General features: G+C 34.8%; 1 long non-coding RNA gene across 1 annotated transcript in view; it reads left to right on the top strand.

Annotated features, from left to right (window-relative positions):
- LOC308188665 overlaps nucleotides 1-5,716 on the top strand; it is a 35,582-nt gene extending 29,866 nt beyond the window's left edge. The window contains exons 2-3 of the long non-coding RNA XR_013945675.1: nucleotides 2,444-2,486; nucleotides 3,827-5,716. This is a non-coding gene — a long non-coding RNA (uncharacterized lncRNA). The remainder of the gene's footprint in view (nucleotides 1-2,443; nucleotides 2,487-3,826) is intronic.
- The last annotated feature ends 21,884 nt before the right edge of the window (nucleotides 5,717-27,600 follow it).

Here is a 27,600-nt window from a genome sequence, read left to right as displayed (position 1 = left end):
AAGAAGTAATCTCAGTTTAGCCAAACTTGAAAATGGTCAGATTTACTACTGACATTTGCTAAATAATGATTTTAAACCCAAGAATACAATGGTAGAAGTAACTACCTATAATAGTATTAATTTAACCTAAACAAAATTGTACTTTAATGTTTGTTTAGTTGAGAATTAAATTAAAATCATTTCATTGCCAAAATGAAAAGAAACTAAAAAACATCTAAACCAAAGAAAACCAAACCAAACCAAAAACAGCAACAACAACAAAACACAGTTTAATTGTTACCCTCTTAGAACCAACTGTTCAGAACAGATGGAAGCAAGCCTTATAAAGTAGAAGCTCTGAAATGGCAAATGAGGGAAGGACCTTAAAACTTTTTCTGCAGCAAAATGTTCTATCTAGAATTATCCAAATATTTCACAGATGAAAAGTGCACAACATTTTTATTAATCATTAATATATATGTAGCCAAGCCAAAACATTATTGTTAGTATGTTGCAATCAAAGGAAAAACATTTGCAGAAATGGAATTGAAAAGCTTTCTTTAGGATGTCAAACAAATATTCAGGTTTATATTTTTCAAGAGTTTCTGCCTGGAACATGACAATACTCTCTCTCAGATTGTCATTTTTTTAGGCTTCACTGTCACTCAGATGACTTGAAGAAGTGCAGGTACTCGCATCTTGTTTGTTTTCTGATGCCATGGGTATCATTCTGGTTTTGTGTCCTTTAAGTCCCTGTGAACAAACATAATTATAGAATCATAGAATATCCCAAGTTGGAAGGGACTCACAAAGATCATTGAATCCAATCCCTTGGTGCCCAAAGGACCACTCAAAAAATCAGACCATCTGTCTGGGAGCATCGTCCAAATGCTTCTTGAACTCTGGCAGTCTTGATGCCATGACCACTTCCCTGGGGAGCCTGTTCCAGTGCCCTCTTGATGAACAACCTTTTCCTAACACCAAGCCTGTCACAGCTCCATGCCGTTGCCTCGGGTCCTATTGCTGGTCACTAGACAGCAGAGATCAGCGCCTGCCCCCTCTTGAGGGAGCTGCAGGCCACCATGAGGCCTCCCTTCAGCCTGCTCTTCTCCAGGCTGAGCAAACCAAGTGACCTCAGCCTCTCCTCATACATCTTCCACTCCAGAACCATCACCATCTTCATAGCCTTCCTTTGGACACTCTCTAACATTTTTATATCTTTCTTACACTGTGCGGCCCAAAACTGCACCCTTTCCTTTTGTATTAAAGCAACCCTTTCCCTTTGTCTTAAAACAAACAAAATTCAGCTTGGATAAATTCTTCTCTGGTGCAAGTCTTGTCCTAAAGCTGACCACAACTACAACAGCACAATTGTCTTCTCAGAGGGGAGAAAGATCCAAAGCATAGAAATGGATTCCATTTTTTTCATCAGACTTTGCTTAGTATCTTCTTAATGCTTAAGTTAGACACTCTTAGACACACTCTTATGAATAATCTGTAGTGCTATTAGAAAACAAACATTTGATTATATAGAAACTTTAGTAATTCTGATATTAGAAGTACAACAAAGTTCAGTCTTTCTTCTAAATCAGGCAAAATGTAAAAGTCAAAACAGTATTGTATACAAAAAGTTGTATACAAAAATTGTATTGAAAATGTTAATTCAGGGAAGAAAAAGCCCACCTGTCAAAAATCTTGAAGTCTTTGAACACTTAATCTGAACTTAATATACTAAATAATAAAGAACTTTGGTTCAAATTTTTCTTTTTCACAGAAAATGTCAAGTGTTGTAAATATTGCCTCAGAAAAAAAAATGAATTCAATGAACCATTTTTTCCTAATTTATGAAAAGTTCTTGACTTCAATCTCCTGTGACAGTAGTTAACGATGTAATTACAACACAGCCATTAAGTACTTCATTTCAATCTTTTCCTTGTATTTTTTTTCATTGTCACAAATTTGTTTTCTGTTGCACCAAGTTTTCAGCCATATCATCTACACTGCAGCATTACTTTCCTTGTTCATTAAAGGTTCTAAGTAATAAAAGGATTCAAGTGGAACTTTTGCCTTTATAGAGGCTTTAAAATTGGAAAAGGATTATATGCATGGTCATTTTGAAACTTCTTAAAGGGAGAATTACTTGCAAATTGTCAAGAAACATGTTTATGTATGTAATTTTATTTCTCTATTAGCAAATTGGTTTATTGGATTTATGTATTTATTTATGTATTTATTTATTTTTTAATTTCTGGTCAATTTATGGTCAGTCTTTGCTAATTCAGTCGGTTAGTTTAATAATGAGTTAGCTTTACAATCGGTATATCTTCTATAAATACTGCTTAGTCTTATCTGTCTTTTTTTTTTTTTCTTTTTTGCTAACAGTTCAGGCACATCCATATGCTTCTATTTTGGTTCATGTCAAAAACATAATCATACATTTGTTGTTTTTATTTTCCACCTGCAGTGCTCTCAAAGCAATTTACTTGCAATTAACCAAGTTTTAAAAAGTAAGTACTTAACTACTCAGAGATATTTAACTACTTTACTACTACTGCCTACTGTAACAGAAATCTGCTAAGTTTAAACTATAAGAAAGCTATGATATGGTATTGCATTTATGTGTCTTTCTGTAAACTGTTATTGATTTTCACTATTTATTATATATTTCATTTTATTTTCAGAAAGGGGAAGATACCAAAGGGTGTGTCTATTTCTGCCTGTTAACGTATCAATTAATCAACCATTAATATGCAACCATCGATGCAAAAAAAGACTTAGTGTATACATGAAGAATTATTGAAATAGATGATTAAAAAAAAAAAAAAAAGAAAAAGATAACAGACCAGAAAGCTTTCTAAAGTGATTAAGTTAGTAACATTTTCATTTACCACTTGCAATAAAACTTATTTCCAGTGAATATATCTGAGACTGTCCTCAATTGCTATGTAGTGGAGACTACAATTTGCACAGCTAAAATACAGAATAATATTATCATTTGGATAAACACTCTACCCTTTTTCCTCTGCTGCATAAATTACATAATTGTTAGAGAAGGTGCACATTGCGTATCGAATAGCTTTGTAAATTCATATAAATTTTCAGTGTGCATCTAATAACAAATAATGCACAACAGGTTTCATTCTTAATGTATATATATATATATTTTTTTCACAAAATGCACATAGTACCAATATCATCCACAAATGGTATATCAGTATGAATAGTCACATCCGTCGGCCAGCTTCAGACAATTGTGCTAATCTTGAAGTCTAATCCTGAAGTAAACAGTTTGATGGAGATATCATTCCAATATCAAGAGAAGATTCTCTCTTTGCATGCTTAAAATGCAGGTCAATAATTCCCTTTTCCCCCTTCTCCTGACTTCGACTGCTGACTGGTTGCTCTGACAGTACAGCTTTCTTCATAGCAATAATCTTAATTTTGGCACATATCTAAAAGTTGTTTTCTTCACAAATTTCCTGTATCCTGTTGGAACATACACACAACGCTCTGATATTTCTCTCTTATATGTAATGGGCACAAGCAAGAGATGCTGTAGTTAAGACTAAATTTTAGATTTTATCTCAAATAACATTCTTTTTTCAGTTACTTTTAATCTTAAGAACAAAGTGGGCAAAAAAAAATTGTTCAGAGTTTAATGTTTTGTTATTGGTGGTGGTGCTTTTGTTGTTGTTTTGTTTGTTTTCAGACAGGGAAGAAATCAGAATTATTGACAATATTCATGATGTGAGCATACAATGGCACGTCTTCTGTTTTGTTTTCTGATTGTTCATTAATAATTCCTGATATATTCTATTTGCTCACTTTCTTGCACTCTTTCCTACAGCATCTGCCAGTGAGCACAGAAGCACTCAATCTAACTGATGGTGAGAAAGATGGTACAGGGCTGGATCAGCCTTTGATCTGGTGAAATTTATTATGCACATTCGGACAGTGAAAATACAAATGATTGCTAGCTATGTAGAATAACTGAGATCACCAAGAAACAGTGGAATAAATAAAACCTGGGAGATTATAGGAAATCCTTCACTGATTACAGCATGGACAAAGAAGAGCTAAGCACCTACATGGAGCAATTTTCTTTGAGAAAAAAAAAAATGTTTATCATGCTGAATATTTAAAAAACTGGTTCAGTAAATTTGTAAGCAGGGAAAACTTTTGTATTGTTCTACTGTTTTATCCCAAAACACATGACAAATAGCATGGGTCAACAGAAGAGTGGCTGAAATGAAACAAGGTTTTTGTTGCTGCATTTATTAAGTCTGTCATCCCAAGGATTCCTCAGATTAGGACTTCATAAATTGTTGCAAGTAAAGAAGTAAACAGCAAGATAACAGCAAGATCTGGGGGGGTTAAAGGAATCAACTGTCTTTTGTGCATCTTGTTTCTGCTATGCAAATTACAATCTCAGCCATATTCACTCATGGTTAAAGAAAGGAGTTTGTGGAAGAAGGTAGGTGAAGAACAGTAAGTGAAACCTTAAAATATATAACATACATTTTTTGAAAAAATACTGCTGAAAGATAGGATAAAGAACTCTTGTTTGGCGTGGGTTTTTTTTTGTTGTTGTTTGTTTTTTTTCCCCCGATGTGGAAGAAAAGTCAAGATACACATAATTTATATGTTCATAGAAATTATGGACAGCTATCCATTTGGCACAGGATGTGTAGTTCTGAGAACCATATTTTATAACAGAAAGCAATATTTTCATACTAACAGCTGAGTTGTAGTGGGGTGGAACACCATTGTGCTATAACTGAGTGACATTATCCAGATTTAGAGTATCAGTTGCCTGAGAATTGTCTTTTACTGGTACAGCTCAGTTTTTCAAGATGTACAGCTTTACTTTTGGATAATATTTAATTCCACACTGCCTCAAAGGAAATACTATTTCAGGCTCTACTGTCAACTTACAAACAAAACAAAACTAAACTAAACTAAACAAACAAACAAACCCCAAAAAAATAAAAAAAAATAAAAAAAAATGGGAGTAATGCTGGCTGTTAAGATGCCACGTCTATTTACGGAAACTCTCCATGACCAGGCCCCCTAAAACAGCATTCAGATTAAGAACATGCAGCCTTCCGTGACTTTCATTTTTTTTCCAAATCTCAAGTATTCTGTACTTGGATTATTGCCAATCTTGCAAACAAACTTGCTTAACTCATATGCCCTAGAAAGTTTAAGGCCCTCAATTCCATTCTCTGCTATAAATTTGAATAAATAAATTTGCTGGAAAAGTGAATGTACAATTAAGCTGACATTTGAAACTGGTTTGTGCTGTCAAGTAAGTGGAGATAATTTACAAAAGTGTTGAGTTTGGTTGTTGTATCTGTTTCTCTTAATTTTTACCTTTACTATATTAGAGACCATAATTGGATGTCTGAAATGAGCTGCAAGGAAAAACAAACAAACAAACAAACAAACAAAAAAACAAAAAAACACGAAACAGTTCAAGGTTTCTGGCTACTGTATTATCTTTATTTGTGATTTCAGGTAAGAAATCAGTTTCTACAGCCCAAACAATATGAATTACTCATTTTTACTTTGAGAACACTTATTATTTATCAACCATCCTTTTTAGAATATGGACAATTAAACAGAACTTCCCATTGCAAAACTTTTGTAAAAATGCCACTATATCTGTAATGTTTACGCATGATTCCTGCAACAGTACTTGATTTTTTTTTTTTTCTGAATTAACTCTGAAATATAATATGGGATTTATGAACATAAAAGAAATACGTTATTTTTTTAATAATGTTTTTTACTAATTTCTGTTTACCAAATTTGTAAGTTTTACTAGCAATTATTTATTTTATACTTCCAAACTATTAATAAAAATAACAGGATGAAAATGTATTTCTGATTAGTCTGACAGGATGCTCAGGCTGAATGATGATTCCCTACATGGTTCTATTTTCAGAACTACTTATTATCTTAAAAATGACTATTAAACATGTATTTTTTATAGTGATTATACTCATTGTTTCATCTCAGTATGCAGCATAGTACTTAATTAAATACTTCATAAACCAAGAAAAACACATAAACAGAAACACAGTTGAAAATAAATTGTAATTCAATGTGGTGAAACACCATATTTGCTTACTATCCTTGTCAATATTATATATTGATGTTATATATGCTGTATCATTACTGACATTATGGAGTACTATTTTTTAATTCCCTCTGAAAATCATCATATATTTTTTTTTTTCATTGGGTCAACATCATGTAAATAGATGTCAATTAAATTAAATTAAATTGTATTATACTGTTAATTATTATTATATATACATAAATATATATATATATAAAAAATACCCTGTATTTGTGTGTGTGTATATATATATATATATATATAAACAAATACAGGGATTGAGACATGAGTCTGATGAGCTGCAAAATGTTAGGGAAATTATATATATATATATATATATATATATATTATTACCTGATTTTCCTACCTGTGGCTCAGGAGCAATTACTTTATTTATTATAATAAAAGAGCACTAAAAAGGGTAAGTAAGCAACAGTTTTTAATGTCTTGAGAAAATGTTTGAGCTTTACTGGACTACACAATTATTGTTACTATGAACACATAATTAATTTGTCTAATAACAGGTCTTTTCCAGGTGTTTCTGAGTATGAAGTAAGTTCATCTGATTTGCTGATAACCAACATTCCTATAGAAACATACATATTTATTATTCAATATGCTTTGTGTATATTTCAGCTCTTGGATGTTGTGTTCTGCTAAGCCTATAGAAATCAGCTGTCTACCCCCTTCTAAGAAATCTCTCTTGCAGCAGGCTGATCACCTGCTTTTTGACAGAAGCTCTGCACTAATCAGCTCATCATTACGAAGGCCAGCAGAGGTTGCAGTGATATTGTCTGTCATCGTTAATGTGGTAAGGAACAGCTGCTAGGAAAGGCAATTGTCCCAAGTAGTCACGGTGAAGTGCTGATTAGGACGAAGCACAGCAGTTTAAGACACAGGCCAGAAGATGACCATGCTGATAAAAATGTCTGACATTGAAAAAGAGCTGCATGAAAAATGACTGAATTGATAAACACCTCTTCAGATGGAAAGCAAAATATGTGTCACATCTCACCAAAAATACTGGAAATGTTATAAGGGCAGCTTCTGGCAAGTTGCTGGCACAACTGCAGTACTTGGAATGACCAGTACGAGCTCTCATCAGCAAGCAGTCAGAGGTGCGTTGCATGTTGCAAACTAGCTGAGTACACACAAATTATTTTCAGAGACCTTAATCTTTTTAGGAAATCAGGTGGAATATAGAAATGTATTAGAAAACATATCTACCACCTCTGAATTGTAATCTATTATCTCTGAATTCTACTGTATGGGATTTTTCTAAACCCTGGCCTTTAAATGCTAATATATATTGTTACTAAGCCTTAATACCTGTGACATTTTGGTGTGGCTGAAGGTACTTAAAACCATAATTAAAAAACATAATTAAAACTTGCATTACTCAATCAATCACTGTGAGTAAAGGTCCAGTGGATGGTGTCCTAACCCAGAAGCTGAACATTTATAAAAGATACATGGCTGCTGCTCCTTATGTGTTGAGTCCTTGCAGGCTTTGTATATACAATACACAAAATAAAATCTTAGGCAGACTACCTCTGTGGATCAGAATACAGGAACCAATAGACCAGGGCATCCCTTGGTTGGACTGACCACTTAAGCATCAGCTCATCTCAGTGACCCTCCCCAGCTGTGTCTTGGTTCCTTCAGATTATCAGAAAGCTATGACAGCCTTAAATAACGGAAACCTCTGGATGATAATACCACTGCAAACACTACTCTGCGGGTGATGTCTATTGTGCAGCGTAGGAAATAACTTTGGACATGTAGCCACCTGGTTTTGCAAAATCTGCCCATCTCCCTACTTTCACTTGATTAGATTCTTCCAGGCTGATGCAGAGAGAACTAGCCATGTCACTGAAAGAAGGTTTCACCACAAGCAAAGGAGTCAGCAACACTGAAATTCAAGTGTTACTGGATACTGCTAGCAGAATAAATTTAGATGGATCAATGCATGTGACTTGTTCGTGGTAGCCAGGTGGGAACAGATTTTAGATCTCAACTTGGTCCTAAGAAAGAATACTAATTATATGCATTCAATTATACACCTTTAACTGTTCAGTGGGGATGTAATAGATTTTCATTTGCATAACTTAGTCATAGACATCGATAACGACAAATTTCAATGCACTATCTTCTGTCTCTTTTATTCTTAAACAGGGTGGAAGAAGGGACAATTACAGTTCTTATAGTGTATCTTGTTACGTATGATTTGTTTATAGAGCTGAAGAATGAAAAAGTCTAGATATGCCATTTTTATTATTTTTGTATCAAAACTAAAGAAAAATATTATTTCTAAATGTTTCTTAAAAAAAAAAAAAAAGGTTTTATTTGGATTTCAAAGTTACTATAACATCTAAAGATTACTGAATGTTGCAGAAGCTTATGTTTTCCCATAGTGGAATTCAGGTATTATTTTTGTTCTTGCACTTGGTCATGTTTTAACAATAAAAGAAAAAGATATGAGAAGGAAGGAAGGAAGGGAGGGAGGGAGTGAAGGAAGGAAGGAAGGAAGGAAGGAAGGAAGGAAGGAAGGAAGGAAGGAAGGAAGGAAGGAAGGAAGGAAGGAAGGAAGGAAGGAAGGAAGGAAGGAAGGAAGGAAGGAAGGAAGGAAGGAAGGAAGGAAGGAAGGAAGGAAGGAAGGAAGGAAGGAAGGAATTTTATTGACAGTTTTCTGTAAAGAATGCCATTAGAAAACTTTCTTTTTAGTGTTTGCAGTGTAGCGTAAATTCAATTACGTGACGATAGGCTATTCTGAATGGGGCTGAAGGCAGATGCTGTCTCTGTGTAAACTTTTAAAGCTTCACTGCCTGTGGCATTTAACACTGTTCAAGGTTATTTTTTTTTTTCCAAGATTAAACTTCCAGAGTAATTTATTCCCTTCAAAAAATGCACTTAAAAACCTGTGGACATTGGTAATAAATTGTGACGACGGGATGTAACTATTTATAATAAGGATTGCTCAAATGATTTCATTATTTAACTACATATATGACGCTTTCCTTTGGAGAAGACAAAGACACATTTTCAATTTCATCCTACCATGGTACGAATTAGGTAATGCTGGGAAGATGTGTAAAGGGAATGATCAGTGGAATGACTGGTGGGGGGAGAAAATTCCTTTTATTCTTTCTCAGAGAGACAAGACACAGAAACAGTGTTTTCATACTGTTTGTTTGCTTGGTTTCCATGTTGTAGAAGGAAAAAATAATGTTTAGATGTTAATCAGCAAATCTAAAATCACAAAAAAAAATGTTACCATTCAGGACTCCCAAAAAGCCAAGTGAAAGTATTGCTGCAAGCCTAACTACAAATGAACAATCTGATGTCTGTTACTATTCTTTCAATTTGGCATTTCATGTATTGTTCTCTGAGAAATGATCGGCATCAAAGAGAAAAGCAGACACTGCTTGGCATAAAAACCATAAATACGTACTAGAATATACCAGTTCATTTGTTCATTTCCTGTGCCAGAAGAAAATGGAAAATTATTCCTGTTTTGTACATTACACATATTATTAATAGCAGTATTGCTGATAAAATACTCCACCTTTAGCAACAGCTCATAAATGCAGACTGTCATCCTGAAGCTGGAAGTGCTTTAGAAAGACATGCAAGCATTTATTTCCATTTTGAATATGAATGAGCAAAGACCAAATGTGTTAAGCAGTCTGCACAAAGTCATATGAATCATTCACAGAATCTGGGCTTGTGACTCCTAAACACACTTATTCATTAGCTCATGGATTTCTTGTCAGTATCTTGAACTTCTAAAATATTCATCCTTTCCCTACCACTCTACAACTCCATCTTTTGTGCTGTAATCCTATCAATTTTCATTATCCTTGAGTGTGACCATGTCAAATTTCAGATTAAAACTCTCCAAATATGTGATTATGAAGTAGTTATTGCTGATGGTAACTTTCCTTTTTTCCTGCTCTTTTTAGATGAAGGCTTTTTACAAATACATGCTGCAATATATCATCCTTCTCATAACTGTGGGTGTTTTTCACATTGTTTCCTATTCTATACTGGTACACTGTTGAGATACCTTTTTCCAGAGATGGCTGTTTTTCAGGCTGGCTGAAAATTTATTTAAAGTTTAAAGAAGTCTTTCAATATGCAACTTGTGATAAGTTAAATCGAGAAGTATTATTTCTCACATGTAGAGCCATTTCTGCAGAGAATTTAAAAAATCTAAATGTAACCTGAATCTCTGAGAAATGTTAGCCATCTCACCTGTTGCAGTCTAATGATAGTGAAAAGCTTAGAAGACTACAAAGATCTGAATTATAAATTTCAGCAAATATGCAACATGAAGGAGGGTGGCTATCAACAAAATGCTTGTTTCTGACACTGTATGTGTTTGCAAAAGAAATGAAAAGCATAAGCTTTAGCAGGGAGTGTTTTAAAAGAAAAAACAAATATAGAACACTGAAAACAGAAAAAGAGGTAATTTTTTTTGCCTTTTTTTTTAATTAAAGAAAAATGATGAATTACATTAAATGTAACTAAAATTATCTTTTTAAATTAAATTTCTGATGATTATTGTCATCAACAGAAAGCCATTACTATATTTAAATAGGTTTTCCAATGCATTTTTTTTAAAGGAGTCTCAATATTATGAGTCACTGTATTAATTATGATTATAACAGATAAAAAGTTTCAAAATATATTGATTAGCACTTATTTTAAAAAGATTTTTTTTTTTTTTTAGCTTGTAGAAAATATGTAAGATTGCCTGCCCATGAATTTTGGCTTCTATTTAAATTATTGGCTCAGCCCTTGATTTTATGGACACGTATATCAGAAGCAACAATGCCTATAAGAAGATGGTAGTTGTATAACTGGCTATGCTAACAGCTGCTAGTCATGATAACTCCTGCACATTTAGAACAAGTTAGATGTATTCCTTACTTAATGTTTATCACTTACTTGCCTTATTGCTTGTGTAAACAGTCTTAGATATGAATTTTCAAAGCATTGAAATGCATTCCATGATTAAATTTTCAAAGTGCCCTCTAGGTAGTGAAGTTTAATACAAACACACCCCCAAAGTGGACACCAACTGAAGTGAAATTTTTTGGAAGAGTCTAGAGAGACACCTGAATTGTTGTGAAAAAGAGCTCAAAAAACAGGTTCATGATAAAAGCCAAAGATTGAGAATAGAAGCAAGCCAACCCTGGTTACTTCATTTCTTTCTGTAATACAAAATCATTAATTTGTATAAAATCAATAAATTATTAGTTGCTGATATTACTGACCAATGCATCTGGCCATAAGTAATAAATGAGGATCTATTGGGGCTAACTATTTCCATACAGGTCATATACTAGAGTTCATAGAAATCCCTACCTACTGTCAGTCATAGAGGCACATTGGATTAGGGTCATTATTGAGATGTTCTTGCATAATTATATTTATGTCTCTCTCTCTCTCTCTTGTTCTTAATGTGCTGCAATTAAGGGCTTATGAACTCTGCTGCTAGATTATACAAATCAGAAAGAGAAGATCTAAAAACCTAGTCAACATTATACTAAATAACAAACATAAAGGGAAGCTGACCACTCTAACATGTACCTACTTCTCTTTCCTGTTTGAATTTTCCCCCAAGGAGGTTTCGTTTTCTGCTGTCCAAAGTCTCTTTTCTACTCAATGGACTCTAGCTATCTACGGTTTCTGCTAGAATGAGAGGCACTGTAAAAACACAGACAGTGAGATTAAGTGAAGATCAGTCTGTTACAAAACATATTGTAGAAGTGCAGGAGCAGAAAGTAGAATCGTATCCAGTGCAAGAATCCCTTCAGATGCTGGAAGGAAGGGATGACATCCAGAGGAACCTAGACAGACTTGAGAAGTGGGCCCATGAGAAAAACATGCAGTTCAACAAGGCCAAGTGCAAGGTCCTGCACCTGGGTCAGGGCAATCACAAGCACAAATACAGTCTGGGTGGAGAATGGATTGAGAACAGCCCTGAGAAGGACGTGGGGGTGCTGGTTGATTAGAAGCTCAACGTGAGCTGGCAATGTGTGCTTGCAGCCCAGAAAGCCAACCACATCCTGGGCTGTATAAAAAGACGTGTGGCCAGTAGGTCAAGGGAGGTGACTCTCCCGCTCTGCTCTGCTCCCGTGAGGCCCCACCTGGAGCACTACATTCAGCTCTGGGCCACCCAGCATAAGAAAGACAGGATCCTGTTACAGCAGGTCCACAGGAGGGCCACAGAGATGACCAGGTGACTGGAGCACCTCTTTTTGGAAGAAAAGCTGAGAAAGCTGTGGTTATTTAGCCTAGACAAGGCTCCAGGAAGACGTTAAAGTGGCCTTCCAGTATTTAAAGAGGACCTACAGGAAAGATGGGGAGGGACTCTTTATAGTGTATTGTAGTGATAAGAATGTAGTGATAAGACAAGGGGTAATGGATTTAAACAAAAGAGGGTAGATTTCAATTAAATAACAGATATTTTTTGTCATGAGAATGGTGAGGCACTGGAACAGGTTGCCCAGAGAAGCTGTGGATTCTCCATTCCCGGAGGTGTTCAAGGACAGGTTGGATGTAGCTTTGAGGAAACGTCTAGTGGGAAGTGTCCCTGCCCATGGCAGGGGGGTTGGAACTAGATGATCATTAAGGGTCCCTTCCAACCTAAACCATTTTATGATTGTAAGATTCTGTGAAGACAAACAAAATCATTCAAAGGTAATGACTTCCTGATGTAGAGAAAGCTAGAGTCATCATGAATTTAATTCCCTTAAAGCAAGGGCAAGAAAATAATCCCAGCCAAATAGAAAAATAATTACCTCCTAATTGTGTGACCCTGTAAAACAGAAACAACCACCACCAAAAACAAAGTTATTAAATGAGGAAATGAGAATTCTGTCTGTTCTTATGTTTGGGACATACTTAGCAAGTCTATTTTTTCCAGTCTTAAATCATAAGATCTCTCAGTCACTACATTAAATATTAATTTAATGCTTTCCAATGGTGAATCTAAAACAGGGAAAAGGAAGACTACCACTACTAACTTCCAATCATCCAACTGCTTCAGCAAATGAAAGCAGAATTTCCAAATAAAAAGTAAATATGCATCAAATCCTATATATGCATCAAATTCTATAGAGATTCAGGACTATATCCTTAACATAATTATCTTGAAGGACCATTCCTAGGTTTTACAGTAATAATTGCAGATTTGAAATGCACTTAAAAATACAATGAAAGAATGAGGTGGAAATAATGCTAGAGACTGTCTCTGTCTCAACTGTAGTCTAGTTGGGAATAGATTGCAATATATTTATAAAAAATAATTAAAAAATCAACACAATCAATGTGGAAAACAAAATAAGGAGTTTGCTATATACTGCTATTGGCTAACACTCAGCTAGTCACTCAGCAAAACTGAAAAGGTCTTACAGAAAATTTGTTTGAGAGACTCCCTCTTGTATTACACAACTCACTGGGTGCATGCCATGACAACAGAAAGGTAATATAACTCTCATTTCTGTTTGGCAGAGACATTCAGCCTGGAAAGGCAATAAAAGGCCCAATCCACTTTCCACGTGTCACTGCCAGTGTCATGTGTCATTGTCACTACCATGTGTCACTTGCTTGACTTCACACTAGTACCAAAGTGTCATAATGTCTAGGACACTTTGTTATATCAGATGATTTATGCATATGTCACCTGATATATATTAAAAAACAAACAAACAAACAAAAAAAAAACTTTAAGGTTAGGGTTGACTAAGGTTCCTTGATGTGAATTTAAGGCTCCGCTCCATGGCAATTTCTGAAACACTCACATTCTCCTTTAGAAACTATCTTATGCTGCTCAAGAACAGAAAAGCGAAGTTGCTGCTGCTGCTAGAAAATGTGGGTTCATGTTTTGCCTTAAAGAGGAATGCAATTACTCAATGAGCTGTACATACAGATTCTTCCACTTCCTCCCTCTAAGTCAGTAAATTGTTTATATTCAGTTAAGCAGTTCTGACTAGAAATCTTAGCACTGTACACTTACCAGTTTCGAAATCAGGTCCTCACCTGTAGTGAGGATTCAACATCATTTCCAAATGTGGAATTTGTATCCCATATCTCAAGCAAGTAATAGCCACTTTTTACAGTGAGAGTTTTTTAGTGGTTAAAGAATAGAAAGTGTAAAGAATATAAGATTTTATTTTATTTTTCCCCAGAGCCTCCTTTTGATGGCACGAAATTGCCCTAAACCAGGGTTTTTATATCAAATGCAATGCTTTTACTATTTAGTGGTTACTCTGAAAGTCTCTTGCTGTCCTACCTCAACACTGAGAGGTGTCCTAGCACTATTGTCAAGTATTCTAATTTAACAGTTTTGAATGAAATTAGTTCTCTAAATTTACATCTGTCAAAGGCCCAAATACCATGGTAGAGGTACTTTTATTGACAAAGACAGCAACTGCCAGAATTTCCTTTCATTCCATTCAAAATGCAATAAACCAGAGATCTCTACTAATGGGGGAGGGAACTATTAACAGGTACACTAAAACGCAGACTGTTGTGATGGTTTGCTTTAGGAAGAGAAGACTTACTTTCTCTTCCTAAGAGGCGAGGCAAGGGCTTTCCTAGATCATAGCTTGTTATCAACCAACACAAGTTTAGAAAATATTGAACAGGTAAATAAAAAATAGCATCCTTTCAAGATCCAATTACAATGCTGTTTATGGGGAACATCACACAACACAATCCTTTATGTTTCAGCCTCTTTTATGGTGGTTGATAGTATCCAGTAACAGTGGTAATAGTTTTGCTGCTCTGGAAAGGAGTTAACCCAGTGACTCTGCAGACTCATTTGGATGTAGCTATATTGCATATTTGCAGACACAATTGTTCAATCTTTTTAATCAATTACCACACATTTAACCATGATACAAGATTTATTTTGTGGAATCTAATATTTAAAAAAAGTATACGGATGAAAAATTTTCCAAATGACTCCTTCTCTGTAGACACTAATAGGTCCAGAGAATGTCTTTGGCAAAGCACACTGGACATATTTGTTTTCTGGGCTACAATATCTGGGCTAAAAACTGTGATTACACAATAACCTTAATCCACTTCCTCTCCCATTCACATGAGCAGTTTACATTTGAAATTATTTCATCTTCCCATAGCAACCAGGCAATCATGCTTGTTGTACCTATTACTTTTTTGGCTGTGCAATTACATCATAGGCTATTATGCAATTCAGTGATTCAAACACACAGTGTAAATAGATAGCCATGGTACACAGCACATGTTCATTCCTTGAAGACCACCCACAAATTCATCTTTAAAAAAAAAAGACAAAAAGCAATTCCTCATGTCTAAAGCACTGCATTCAAGACAAAGAAAAACTAAAAGTAATATATATATTTTAATAATTGTCTTGCCTGAATCACCTCCTGCCATTAAGGAGACTAAACAAGTAAGATAAGCCAACAACAGTAATACAAGATGAAAAATGGCTTGTGATAGCTGGATTTCTTGCAATGACTTCTGTGTTTCCTGAGGAAAATACCTGCCATTGAAGTCAAAATTGTCTTAGAAACTTTTATTAGAAACTTACCTGCCTTGTTTAGGCAGATATCTACATTAAATTGTCACAGAATCACAAGATGGCTAAGGTTGGAAGGGACCTCTGAAGATCATCTGGTCTACCCCCCCTACTGAGCAGGAGGTCCAGTTATCTAGGTCTAAATAATTGCTTCTAAAAGTTGAATAGAGTCATGCTTACACACCTGTGGATGAAGGAGTAGATGGGATAAATATGTTAGCTTTCTAGAACTATTTTTAAAACCCCTATGTCCCGTGCATGCAATCCCAAGGCAGGAACTTTTTCTTCTGTACATCACACAAACAAAATCCATCAGTATTCACAATTCCCATCAGAGATGAACTATTTAATTTCATCTCTGGTCACAATGATTCTTTTGAATAATGAAGACATGCAGAAGTTTTAACTAGTTCATATACAGTTGAAATACTATAGTTCTATTAGAGCAGAATATCTACTAGAAAAAATATTCGAAACTCTTAAACAGATAAGCAGTTAGCATCAAGAACCATAACTGACAAAGCAGGAACTTTTCAAATGGATTTCCCACTAAAAACTTTGTTCACCTTTTAATAGGCTTTCTCGTGTTTTCTACATGCAAGTTAGAATGGTAAGAAAAAAGAAAGAATAACAGACTTTTGGTCAATTGACAAGATCTCCTGGACTAATGACCTTCAGCACTTTCATCCTTGTCCCACCCACCCACTTCCACAGTGATAATTCTATCATACAGTAATTAGAAACAAAATTGGCTCAGCCAGGTCCAGTCTCTGCCAGAGGGAAGCAGCTGTTAATTTTGCAGCCAATATTTTATCATGAAATTTTGTTACAAATGCATATCACACGTACATAATATATACATAAACACACATAAAAGACTTGAGAAAATCTCTTACATGCATTTGACATAGTCCAGTCATTTCTATTTTGCAATGTCCTGCTGTAATTGTCTAAAAAATTGCATCTTCAACAAGCAATAATACTACCAAAAAGGTAGATGGAAGGAAAGGTTGTTTTGGAAAAAGCATTAAAGCAAGGTCCTTTGAACAACTACCAGATATTAAAAAGATAACTCATAACTTTGGAAACACATTGTAGTACTTAACCTTTGAAATAAAATAAATATTGAATTTCACCATACTTTGGTCTACTGAGGTTTTGAAAATATTTCATCCCTTATTTACTATAAAAATTATTCAATCTTAGTGGAGCATCAAAGAAGAAATCAACATAACCATTTTATGGCAAACCACCAAAATAATTTGATTTAGCTACTTTACACCTGTTTATTTGTCCTTTCTTGCCTGATCATTTTTATACAACTAGCCAGACAGCTCTGGAGCTGCAGGTATTTCAGAAACAACATACTCTGTTTAAAGCTATTTTCATGTTTTGCTGATTAAAAACAAAACAAAACAAACAAAACAAAATAAAAAACAAAACAACAACAACAAAAAAACATCTCCAGTGGTACGGAACATGATCAACACAATAGAACTTTGCAGACTGATTTTTAGAAGTGCCAAACCCATGATCCTGTTAGATGATAGCCTCAGAAAAATGTATCCAGCTCTGATAGACAAGTTTGTTCCAAAATGAACTGAAAAATGTATTCATTAGATTCCTCATAAAACCTTACCATCTAGCCTAATATTAAATTCAGTTGTTTTACTTCATAGACCCTTGAAGAGGCAAGAAACGCAAGAAAAGTTGCATTTTAGAAAGTTTGAGTACTTTGGTAAGATGTTAAAATAACCTTAGATCTTAAGTTTAACTTTGTAGGTCAGTGTGGGGAGATTAAAGTATCTGAGTACATTAGTTGTGTAAGTTGCTATCCAAAAGAACACTTCAGTTCATGACATACTGGACATCATTATCAGAAATATGTTGTAAAATCATGATCTTTCAATTTTTTACTGTAATAATTATATGTATCTTTATTTCCTTCTTTGCCACAAGAAAAAAAAAAAAGAAAAAAGAAAAAAGGAAAATATCTATTTAAAAGACAGAGATTAATGCAGACTTAACATAATTAGGCAAAGAGTTTTTATATGGGGAAATATTTGAAAGACTGCCAAAAATAACATAATCTATGCTATCCTTGCACAATTACCATGCTTTGTGAGTTTATAAAACCTTCCACTTCTAAAAAGCAGCCAATGTGTTAATTCTACTGATTTAAAGTCTAGAGGCTGCCCTGTTTAAACTATGTAAATTACCAACCTAAAGCAATTACTCCATCTTATTGTTATCACATCATTAACTCTCTACAGGTTAAACAAATTTGGATTCATATTTGCAACTTCCACATTGCATCAGCAGTTATTCCAGCATATTATTTTAAGATAAATTAATTAAGACAAACTGCTATTATACTTGGACTAAAATACTAATTTTTGAGAAGAAAAAGGTATTCTGATACTGTAACGGAGTTATAAGACACGGCAAAATATACTAATGTACATCTTAAATATTTCATCTTTAAATAATTAATTGCAAGCTGATATCATCCTTATGAAAAATACAGATGGAAAAACATCCAAAGCCAGATGATAACATCATGAATGTCTCCCAGTCTTATATGCTCCTAGTCTTTGCACGCTCATTTGGGATTTATTTTCCATGAATTACCTAATATACAAATGCATGGACATGCACAATGTTTCCTAAGATCTAAGTTTCTTGTTTGAAATGCTGAAAAATTATATTAAAAGAAAGAAGTACACAGAAAGAAATGAGATCTAAAATGTTGGAGCAACAGATTGGGTTCTAAATTAAAAATTTGTACTGGGAACTGGATCTGAAGACTTGTTCGTGTATCCTCTTCCAGCTACCTGACCTGACAGAATAAAATTTCTCCTCTCAATCCACTTTTACCAGCCGCATGTCACTTCATTTATCCATATTATCTTCACCTCCTCAGATGTACCTTCTGAACTCTTTGTCTGAACTCTTTGGCTTCTTTTTATCAAAATGAGGTAAGAAAACAGATTAAATAGCAATTGCTACTTCAGTTTATTTTGAATAAATGGGATTAGAGAGCATTGTATTAATAAATGGGATTAGAGAGCACTCTTTCACTAACAGAGAAAGAGTGACAAGCTGTGCTGGGTGGGCTGAAGTCCACAGTCCTTTCAGTTGATACAATGGCTGATAAAACAAAACAAAACAAAACAAAAAAACAACAACACTGAAACAAAATTTAAGAATGCATATGCTTCAGAGCAGAAGGAACTGTCTGCAGGAACAGCTAAAGAAGTGTAAAATGACTTAGCCTCTCTTTGCTCTCCAATACTGCAGTGCAGCCCAAGGACAAGCACCATAAAAAGTACAACACACTGGAAGAGCAACATCCACACGAAATGTACCTCCTAAACTACCCATGCCCTTCATAAAGCATGAATAAAGGAATGATACTATATGGCTACTGAGATAATTTGTACCAGACACAGTAATATGTGTTTTTATTCTTTCTTTCTCTTTCTCCAGTTATACGGCTTACATTTTAATTGTTAAGCTGACATTAAAAAAACAAACAATCTAAATAAAAACCATAAAAGACTGCTTTCAAATCTTGTAGCCTTTTTTTTTTTTTTCTCATGCACACCACCATCACCCATTCTAGCTGCACCAATAATTCTAAGAAGGTTCCATGTAAAATGTGATTTTGTACTGATTTTCAGAGATAATGACCTTTCTGGATTGCTAATAATAAGTAAGGCTTGCTTTGCTAAACTGAGTTCATGAAAACATAATTTCTCAATATAATGAGAAGACTCCTTTATTAACATGCAGTGTTAAAGCAAAGACATGCTGCATTTCAAAAGTCTTTTACAGAATTTATTTGTACTAGGGACTCCTCTTTTGGGTATTATAAGGACAGCTGGTAATACACGTTTTTGATCCTTGTGTCAAGCAAAAGAACAATTTCAGAGACAGAAGCCAGTTTATTCCCTACCTCTTGTCTGCCTAAATACAACATATTTTTCAGGCTACTAAATGGAAGTTTAAAATATATCTTTTATGATAAAGTGTGTATAACAAACTAGTAAAAGTGTATATAAAAATAAACTAAATTAGCAAGAATCCTCAGAAGTCCACTTAATTCCTAGATGTATGTAAGAAAGTGACATATTGAGCTATATGCTGCTTCTGAGATGGGCAAATGAAGGAATCTTGTAGTTACATGAGAGAATTTTCCAAAACAAAACAAAACAGATATTCTTATAGATAGATAGAAATACCACTGAGTGCTCACTTCATCATGGTACCACAGCATTTTATATGCATTTATATTCTACTTCAAACACAGTTTATAACATCTACAACACCTAACTTAACCACAACTTCCTTAAATTCTGGGTCACTTTACATAGTTAAGCCTTCATTACAGATACATTGCCTTTGGCTAGCAAAGATGATGAGGTTCATCCAGATATAGCAACTCACTGAATAACTAAAAGCAATATAGCATCACCAAAAACCTTCATGGCTTTGTAGTTCTACAATATTAGACTGCTGAGAAATAAAAAAAAATAAAATTAAAAAAAAAAAAAGGTGGAAATACGTAATTATAATTAAAGCAGAAGATAACATTGTCTCCTTTCCCATTCTTTTCTAATCCTATTTTTGCCAGTTTATAAACCATAAAGCCAGAGAAAGACAAGCAACTCAGAATGCATTCTTCTGCTGAAAATAACAAGCATTATAAAATGTTATTGAACCATTTGTTCAACACAAGGATGTACTAGACCCAGGACCATAAGAATGTCAATTAAAAATCTTCAAATGATATAACGACAACTACTTGGTCACTGTACCCTATTAGTTCTTTTATAACTACTCAAACCACATGTCCTAGTGTGATGCAAGGATTTTTGAGGTGTGTGTGTCATACAAGCTTTCAAAACTTTGTATATTTGATACAAAAAAATATTCATTTCAGGAAGAAATTTTGTTTGAGCCTCTTTGAGTGTTTTTTTCTTCCTCAGATTTTTGAAAGGAAAAAAAAAAAAAAAAACACTATACTGGAATCTGATCCCAGCGCAAATCTAGAAACTCCAGAAACACTAGTCTGATTTTTTAAAATATGTTTAATAAAGCTGGAAAACACCTTATTTCAATTTTTGTAAGAGAGTTGATACTCCTTATGTAATTTACTTTAAAATAAGATCTTGAGATTTAAGATTAATCATTTGGAATTAAAATTTGTCTGCATATATCCCCACAAAAGCATATCAGTATTTGCAAGAACAATGCTCCCTTGTATTAATTCCTTGCATTGAATTTTACATGGAATCTAACATGGAAATATTTCTTTCTCTTAATTCACATTCCAGGAGTTGTTACATTTCAGTTGCACGAGTATTTTATTTCTTTTAAAATATATTTTAAATTTGTAATATCTACAACACAAACTTAATTATTTCTATGTTTTTATTTTAATAAATTTTAATAAATTTTAGGTATTTACCCCACAGTTGCAAACAGTTGTATAAAGAAAGAAGTCTAGATTTAATAATCACCATGGAATGTAGTTTCTAGAAGATTGAAAAATATTTGAAATAGAACAAAGAACACACAAGGAGAGATTCAATGAGCTAAAGAAAATGGGGAATGCCATCAAAACAAGAAATTTCTTGGGATTATATGTCTAGTGACATTTCTGTGTCTAAAAATAGAGACACACACTCAGTGAGATTTTCAAAAGTACTGAAATTAGCAGCTATTAGTTTCTGAAACCTCACTAGACGCATACCTACCTGAAACTAAGAATGCATTTTAGAATTACCTTTAAAATTCTAACACTTGACCCTAAAGTTAGAAAACAAAAATCATTTAATATTTTGAAATTGAGCTGCTAAAGTGAAGAAGCTTGAAAATGTCACCAATGTACGTTTCACAATAACAATGCTTTTTTTTTTTTATTATTTTTCTTGTTTTTTTTTTTTGGGGGGGGGAGAGCGGATTTGGAGGGTTGTTTTTTTTTTTTTTTTGAGAGAGATTTTTGGCTCACAGACTAGGACATGCTATGCTATGAGTTTTTAAACAGAACTCTTACTGAACAAGACATGAATTTCAGATAATAAATAAGAAAATATGGTTCTAACAACCTCTTCAGTTACATTTTCAGAAAATTTATTGGTAACAGGCTTATGACAGTAAGTACTTTATCATTCAACACCAAGCTATAGATTTGCTTAACAATTTACCCTAATAACAAAGCAAACAAACCTACCTATTTCTTCTTCTAACTTCAGTTAATGTAATCCACAACCAGCAAAAGAAGAAATGTATCTAGTTTCTTTGGGAAACTAATGTCAACAGTGCAATCAAATTAAAGGTAAAATGCAGGTAGATCATAAAAACTCTCTTCAACCACCCACCAATCAAATAATTACTACGTAAGTGTTGTTATTATCATTGTTGGGTGGCTTTTTTTCTTTTCCTGTTCTTTTTTTTCTTTTTTTCCTTTTTTTTTTCTTTTTTTCTTTTTCTTTTTAATAAAACAGAAAACCTTAAACTTCAGATGATTATGAAAATATTATCTTTACAATTTTTTTTAACAGATACAGATATTACATTTCAGATCAACCTTTTATGACTCTTTAGGTTACACATTTCTCTCAGTCTATCCAACTTCATAAATTGCAAGGAAGGGGGGAGGGGGGTCTGTCTAAGATATTTAATATTTTCCTTGGGAAAGGAAACTGTTTTGAAGAAAAGAATCTATTGTCATTCCAATGGAAGTATATCTTTCAAAACTCTGGCATCAGAGAATTAATTAAGAAAGCACAATAAATATAAAATTGGGTACTCTTCCCATTGACATGAATCATGTAGTGGTACAATGCCATCATCTTTCACATATTTTTTCCCAATTTACTACTGTCATAAGAAATACAGTGAATATAAATAAGGTACTTCAGTTTAGCCAGCATTGTAACACCAAAAGAATGAGATAGTGAATGAAACTGAAAGGATTCACAAAATTGTCACCAATGGAGGAAAACAGTCTCTTATGAAGTTCTCTGTAAATATATATAAATATATATAAATAAATATATATATATATAAAAATAAATAAATATATATATATAAATATATATAAATATAACTGCAGCTAGGAGACAGATACATTGAAAAAAAATCACAATATCTATCTAGTTAATATCCAAAGCTTTAATACTGATCCAAAATCAAAAACTCAGTTTCTTTTTATCTAGTCATTGTTGACATAATTTGAAGAAAAATAATCATTCCAGATTATTTCTTATCTCCACTTGTATGACAGTTATCAATAATAATTATACTAGATTATGTTATATTATATTATATTATATTATATTATATTATATTATATTATATTATATTATATTATATTATTATATTATGGGTGTAATAACAGTCCTTGATAACCACAGAACATGTTCTAATTCTGCTTTATTTGACCTGAATGGAATGGAGAGAATGTGTCTAAACTGGAGTAGTCCACCAAATTCATGACTGTTAGGAAGGAGTAGATCCTATAGCCTATACCGGAGAGATGTTATATCTGAAAAAGAGATAGTTCTGGATTAATCAACAAAACTATGAACGGAGAAGTTCCTAGATTTTAGCTATTTAACAAAACACTTTCTGTTTTCTCAGAGTAGAAAGTAGCTTGGAGTAGATGCCACAAAGAACTAGCCCCGAAATTCAAGGCCTAGCCTTTCCAGCAGGTTGTCAGGACTAAGTCATTAGCGAGTTCAGCTGTGTTCTTGTAGAGATATACATCCTGTCCAAAGTATAGATGAATGCATTAGACTTGGAACTGGAAAGGGAGGTGCTGGTCTCTTTTCTCTGCTAAACAATGACAGAATGCATGCAAACAGCACAAGAACTGCACCCCACCCCCCCCCAAATAATAAACAAACAAGGAAAAAAAAGTTCAAAAATGGTAAAGAAAGCTTCCATAAATTAAAGGTAAAGAATTACTACTCTCTTTTCATGTAAAACCCCACTGCAAAATATCTCATTTTATTCTGGCTTGTCTGTCTTAGTGTAGTGGGTTTACATGGCAAGGTTTTAGTAGCAGGGGGCCATAGGGGTGGCTTCTGTGAGAAGAATCTAGAAGCTGCCCCATGTTAGGTAAGGGCCCCACTGCTGACCAGAGCCAAGCCAGTAAGCGATGTTGTTTGTGCCTCTGTGAGAGCATATTTAAGAAAGGGGAAAAAACGGCTGCGGCACAGAAGCTGGGGGAGAGAGAGGAGTGAGAAACAGCCTTGCAGGCGCCAAAGTAAGTAAAGAAGGAGGGGGAGAGGTGCTCCAGGGGCCAGAACAGAAGTCCCCTGCGGCCTGTGGTGAGGACCATGGTGAAGCAGGCTGTCCCCCTGCAGCCCATGGAGTACCACAGTGGAGCAGGGCTCCACGCTGCAGCCCGTGGAGGAGCCCCCAGTGGAGCAGGTGGACCTGCACTGAAGGAATCTGCAGCCTGTGGAGGACCCCTGCCGGAGCAGTTTCCGGGCCAGACCTGTAGCCCGTGGAGAGGAGCCAACGCAGGAGCAGGGGATCTGGGGGGAGCTGCTGCCCGTGGGGGACCCGTGCTGGAGCAGTTTGCTCCTGATGGATGGATCCTGTGGTACAGAGCCATGTGGGAGCAGTTCTCGAAGAGCTGCTGCCTGTAGGAAGCCCCCGCAGGATCAGTTCGGGAAGAACGGCATCCCATGGGAGGGACCCCATTTTGGAGCAGGGGATGAGAGTGACCGAGAAGGAGCAACGGAGACAAAGTGCTATAGACTGACCGCAAAACCCATTCCCCCATTTCTCTGCACCACTCAGGGGGAGGAGGTGGAAGAGAGTGGATGGGGGGAAGGCGTTTTTTGTTTCTTTCCTTTGTTTCTCACTTCTCTAGCTTGTTAGTAATAGGCAATAAATCTTACTGTCTCCCTACTCTGAGTCTGTTTTGCCTGTCACGGCAATTGTTGAGCGATCTCCCCATCCTTACCTCAACCCTTGAGCCCTTTGCATCATATTTTCTCCCCCTTTCCCTTTGAGCAAGGGGAGTGAGAGAGCGGCTGAGGTGGAGCTCGGCCACCCACCGGAATAAAACCACAACAATTAGTTTCCTTAAATGCAAAACAGAGATAACACTAGCTTCCCCATGTACATGAGGGAAGAATGTGGTGATAAATAGGTAGTTAGTTAACATTCTTGAAACACTATCTATGTGTTAAAATATTCTAAGATAAATGGAAATAAATGGAATAAGCTGTCAATTGACATAATGGAAGAGTTATTAGGTTGCCTAAAGGTTTTTAACCCACACATCAATATATTTGTTTATGCTGTGGACAGTACAGCAGTGCTGGAAAATTTGATAATGACACTAGTCTTTTAAATTAGGGAAGTCCAGAGGAACCAAGCAATATTATGCAATTTGTCAGTACAATGGCAGATTGAAATTGTGCAAGTCAAGTCACGCTGGGAAAATTTGCATGAGTCATATACATTGTTGAGTTTTAAATTAACTGTGTCTACTCAGGCAAAAGTCTTGACATGTCACTGTAAGTGAGCACACTGAAAACATTAATAGTGCTAAAATAGCTATAATAGAAATATCATCAAAATGGTCAGGTGGATGAATAGGTTGACAGAAAATAATGGAAAATATTTTTCTGGAGGGATATTATTAATTATATTCTCCCAGATATTATTGTGTTCAGTTCTACATGCTTCAACTCAAAATACTGCAGAAGTAAGAAGGGCTGCAGATAGATTTGGAAATACCTCCAGAAGTACGTAAAGAAGAAAAACATTAGAATAATTTAGAAATGAAACAAACTAGAAGAGGCATTATATATTGACTCAGTGCAGAGCCACCTGAAAAGACTGAAAAAAAAAAAAAAAAAAAGGTCCATCCACTAATCTTTATTCAGGGAATCAAACTTAGTAAAGGCTGAGTAGGAAAAAATTTATAATTTATTAATAGTTTAAAAAATGCTATAATGAAAGACAGAGTTCAAAGGCTCGTTAAAAACTAGAAGAAAATGAGCATGTAATAGCATGAGCATAGCCACAGTAAATTGGATATTAAAGTATTCCAGCCTCCAACTTTAAACATTAGTCCATTTTTATTTAATAGCAGTAAAAGAGAATTGTATTCTACTGTTTTTTTTTTTTATTATTATTATTATTTTTATTGTGTTCATTATGGGTTTTAAGAAGCTTTGAAAATAACTTCCCATTCTCATGCTCAAGTTGACTTGTTATAGTTTCTAATATATTTATTTGTCAAACGCATTTGTGCAAAATGTAAACCAATATGTATTGTCTGAAACTAGATGTTCATTCAAAGAGACAGCGAATCACCATAAGTCTCTCTTTTCCAGGTGATGGAAGAAAATCACATACAGTTTAAGAAAAGTGTGAGAAAGAAAAAGGAAGAGGATGAAGAGGAGGAGGAGAAGAAGAAAGAAAGAAGAACAAAGCAGTTCCTATTGTTGGGAAATCATGGCTACTCTCATTGTTGAGAAGACAGTGACTTTGTGTATGGTTGCATTGTAAAAGCCAGTCAAGAAAATTACGTCATTGTTTACCTCCACCAGCAGTCCATGGGGATTCACCTCTTTGGTAGTACAGAAGTTTGGATCTTGCCATCTCCAAAATAATATTACCATTCCTTGCCACCCTTATTGCCTCTAGAAAGAGCATGAAGATTCCCTTCAGTCTTTCCAACTACACATCTCAGGACTGGCAGCAGCCAGGATTGCCCTTCCCTCCAACTATGATTCTTTCCTGGTCTTTAGAAGTCAATCATTTTCTGCTTCTCACTGAACATATTGATTTCTTGACTTCATGAAAGCAATCCTGTTCTTTTTGATTCTTTTGGAAAATGCCATGAGAGAAAGAATTTAAATAACATCAGGTTTGGGAACTGGGAGTGGGCTGGAATATAAAACTTAAAAGTAATGGCAGGGCTTCTTACACAAAGGAAAGCTTAACAAACCCCTGTTGTACGTTGGAAGTGGCAGGGACAGCAGGTTATGTTTGCAAGGTTAGTGTAAGCAGACACTTTTCTCCCTTATTCCTTCCACATTCTGACACCTGCGGCTTGTTTGATCATGCCCCATCTTCAGTTAATGCAAATGTCCCCAGAACTCCTGCTGTTTCGCCTTGTTTTCAAGTATCCTACTTATGAGTGGTTGTCTCCTAGAAAATATGCCACTTTTTCTGTTTTGCTGAGCAGCTGGGAGAATAAATAAGCTCACGACTATCTCAAAACACTTTCCCCTTCTTTCAGTTTTCATGATCTTTTGAGATGTTTTGAATTCTTACTTTATTTAAAACTTCATTCTTAGAACATTTGGCAAGAGTGTATCCTCCTAATAATATTGTCTCTCCCACTTGTGTGTGAGGAAATCAACTGCTTAAACAGCTAAGAATATTTTTGTTGTTCAGAGGAGAAATCAAAATTTTCTAGCAGTTGATACTTTGTAAAAATAAAAATCTGTGTATAACAAGTGGTTCACAGAACATTGCACTCTTCCTTTGGTTTGAAACACAAAGGACTTTTAACCCTTGTGTTAAAAAAATCTGTGGGGAAAGCAAAGTGTTAGGCTCAAACAATATAAACAAATTTCATGCTCCTCCAGAGAAAGAAAAAGACCAGAAGCTGGAAAGAAAAGTTAAATCCAAGTATACTCTAACTGCACATCTTCATACCTTTGAAGACAACTTCTGCTGGCAATAGCAATGCAAAAATGAAGCACAGCAGAGAAGTTAAGTGGCAAGAGGAGCTGCAGAGAGTTCAGCTATAAAGTGGTTTCAAAAGAGACACAAGATTGGCTGAGGCAGGCTTCCAGTGCAGACTTCACAGCTTGACCCAAGTGATCATCTAATTGAACCAACAGATGAAAACAGGTGGGAGCAAATGGTGGTG

The sequence above is a fragment of the Anser brachyrhynchus genome (assembly GCF_964034855.1).
Source record: "Anser brachyrhynchus genome assembly, chromosome: 2".
Classification (NCBI taxonomy): Eukaryota; Metazoa; Chordata; class Aves; order Anseriformes; family Anatidae; genus Anser; species Anser brachyrhynchus.
This window is presented reverse-complemented; position numbering and strand designations above follow the sequence as displayed.